Below are 3,664 nucleotides of genomic sequence, written 5' to 3'. Positions count from 1 at the left end.
TAGACATATTAGATATAATAAATATAGGTATAAAATATGGACATAATAGATATAGGTATAAAATATGGACATAATAGATATAATAGATATAGGTATATGATATAGACATAATAGATATAATAGATAAAGCTATAAAATATAGACATAATACATTTAATAGATATAGGTATAAAACATTTATAATAGGTATAGGTATGAAATATAGACATAATAGATATAATAGATATTTGTATAAGATATAGACATTAGCTTCTTCTCCGAGAAGACACCAAATGGCGGATGACGCCGGTGCAGCGGGGCGGTCCGGAGGCCCTGGTGGCCCTGGGATGGGGAACCGCGGTGTCTTCCGCAGAGGTTTCGGCAGTGGCATACGGGGCCGGGGTCGCGGCAGTGGACGGGGTCGGGGCCGAGGCCGCGGAGCTCGCGGAGGCAAGGCCGAGGATAAGGAGTGGATGCCCGTCACCAAGCTGGGCCGCTTGGTCAAGGACATGAAGATCAAGTCCCTGGAGGAGATCTACCTCTTCTCTCTGCCCATTAAGGAATCTGAGATCATTGACTTTTTCTTGGGGGCCTCTCTCAAAGATGAGGTTTTGAAGATTATGCCGGTGCAGAAGCAGACCCGTGCTGGTCAGCGCACCAGGTTCAAGGCGTTTGTTGCTATCGGGGACTACAATGGCCACGTCGGCCTGGGTGTTAAGTACTCCAAGGAGGTGGCCAACGCCATCCGTGGGGCCATCATCCTGGCCAAACTCTCCATTGTCCCGGTGCGCAGAGGCTACTGGGGGAACAAGATCGGCAAGCCCCACACCGTCCCTTGCAAGGTGACAGGCCGCTGTGGCTCTGTGCTGGTGCGCCTCATCCCTGCACCCAGGGGCACTGGCATCGTCTCAGCGCCTGTGCCCAAGAAGCTGCTCATGATGGCTGGTATTGATGACTGCTACACCTCAGCCCGGGGCTGCACTGCCACCCTGGGCAACTTCGCCAAGGCCACCTTTGATGCCATCTCTAAGACCTACAGCTACCTGACCCCTGATGTATGGAAGGACACTGTGTTTACCAAGTCTATCTATCAGGAATTCACTGACCACCTTGTCAAGACCCACACCAGAGTCTCCGTGCAGTGGACCCAGGCTCCAGCTGTGGCTACAACATAGGCTTTTTATACAGAAAAATAAAGTGAATTAAGCCTGTTAAAAAAAAAAAAAGGATATAGACTTAATAGATACAATAGATATAGGTATAAAATATAGACAGATACAATAGATATAGATATAAAATATAGACATAATAGATATAGGTATAAAATATAGACATATTAGATATAATTATAGGTATAAAATATAGACATAATAGATATAATAGATATAGGTATAAAACATAGACATAATAGACATACATATAAAATATAGACAAAATAGATTTAATAGATATAGGTATAAAATATAGACATAATAGATATAATAGATATAGGTATAAAATATAGACATAATACATATCGGTATAAAATATAGACATAATAGATTTAATAGATATAGTTATAAAATATAGACATAATAGATATAATAGATATAGGTATAAAATATAGACATAATAGATATCGGAATAAAATAGAGACATAATAGATTTAATAGATATAGTTATAAAATATAGACATAATAGATAGATATAGGTATAAAATATAGACATAATAGATATAGGTACAAAATACAGACAAAATAGATATAGGTATAAAATATAGACATAATAGATATAATAGATATATGTATAAGATGTAGACATAATCGATATAATAGATACAGGTTTAAAATATAGACATAATAGATATAATAGATATAGGTATGAAATATAGACAAAATAGATAGAATAGATATAGGTATAAAATATAGACATAATAGATGTAATAAATATAGGTATAAAATATACACATAATAGATATAACAGCATATAGGTATGAAATATAGACATATTAGATATAATAGATATATGTATAATATATATACATAATAGATATAATAGATATAGGTATAAAATATAGACATAAGAGATATAATAGATATAGGCATAAAATATAGACATAATAGATATAATATATATAGGAATAAAATACAGACATACTTGAAATAGGTATAAAATATAGACAAAATAGATATAAAAGATATAGGTATAAAATATAGACAAAATAGATATAATAAATATAGGTATAAAATATAGACATAATAGATATAATAGATATATGTATAAGATATACACATAATAGATATAATACATATAGATATAAAATATAGACATAATAGATATAGGTATGAAATATAGATATATTAGATATAATAATTATATGTATAAAATATAGACATAATAGATATAATGGATATAGGTATTAAATATAGACATAATAGATATAGATATAAAATATAGACATAATAGATTTAATAGATATAGGTATAAAATATAGGCATAATACATATAATAGATATAGGTATAAAATATAGACATAATAGATGAAATAGATATACGTATAAAATATAGACATAATAGATATACGTATAAAATATAGACAAAATAGATATAGGTATAAAATATAGACATAGATATAATAGATATAAAATATAAACATAATAGATATAAGAGAGATGGGGATAAAATATAGACGTAATAGATATAATGGATATAGGTGAAAAATATAGACATAGTAGATATAATAGCTATAGGTATAAAATATACACATAATGGATATAATAGTTATAGGTTTAAAATAAAGACATAATAGATATAATAGATATAGGTATAAGATACAGACATAATAGATATAATAGATATAGATATAAAATATAGACATAATAGATATAAGAGATATAGGTATAAAATATGGACATAATAGATATAGGTATAAATATAGACATAGTAGATATAATAGATACAGGTGTTAAATATAGACATAATAGATATAGGAATAAAATATGGACATAATTGAAATAGGTATAAAATATAGGGAAAATATATATAAAAGATATAGGTATAAAATATAGACATAATAGATATAATAGATATAGGTATAAAATAAAGATATAAAAGATATAATAGATACAGGATTAAATACAGACATAATTGAAATAGATATAAAATATAGACAAAATAGATATAAAAGATATAGGTATCAAATATAAACATAATAGATATAATAGATATATGTATAATATATATACATAATAGATACAATAGATATAGGTATAAAATATAGACAATAGTTATAATAGATACAGGTATAAAATATAGACATAATAGATATAATAGATATGGGAAAAAAATATAGACATAACTGGTATATAAATATAGGTATGAAATATAGACATAATATAGATATAAAATATAGACAAAATAGATATAATAGATATACGTATAAAATATGGACATAATTGATATAGGTATTAAACATAGACATAATAAATATAGTAGAAATAGGTATAAAATATAGACATAATAGATATAATAGATATAGGTATAAAATATAGACATAATAATTATAATAGATATAGGTATAAAATACAGACATAATAGATATAGGTACAAAATATAGACATAATGGTTATAATAGATATAGGTATGAAATATAGACATAATAGATATAATAGTTATAGGTTTAAAATAAAGACATAATAGATATAAT

At 28.4% G+C, this 3,664-nt stretch overlaps 1 pseudogene across 1 annotated transcript; it reads left to right on the top strand.

Moving 5' to 3' along the window:
- The first annotated feature begins 239 nt into the window (after nt 1-239).
- LOC115896164 lies at nt 240-1,154 on the top strand (annotated as a pseudogene). The gene has a single exon (XR_004056104.1). The product of XR_004056104.1 is annotated as a 40S ribosomal protein S2 pseudogene (transcript).
- Nucleotides 1,155-3,664: the final 2,510 nt, after the last annotated feature.

Source organism: Rhinopithecus roxellana, unplaced genomic scaffold (genome assembly GCF_007565055.1).
Source record: "Rhinopithecus roxellana isolate Shanxi Qingling unplaced genomic scaffold, ASM756505v1 contig5549, whole genome shotgun sequence".
Classification (NCBI taxonomy): Eukaryota; Metazoa; Chordata; class Mammalia; order Primates; family Cercopithecidae; genus Rhinopithecus; species Rhinopithecus roxellana.
Note: the sequence above shows the minus strand (reverse complement) of the source record. Positions and strands in the feature narration are given on the sequence as shown.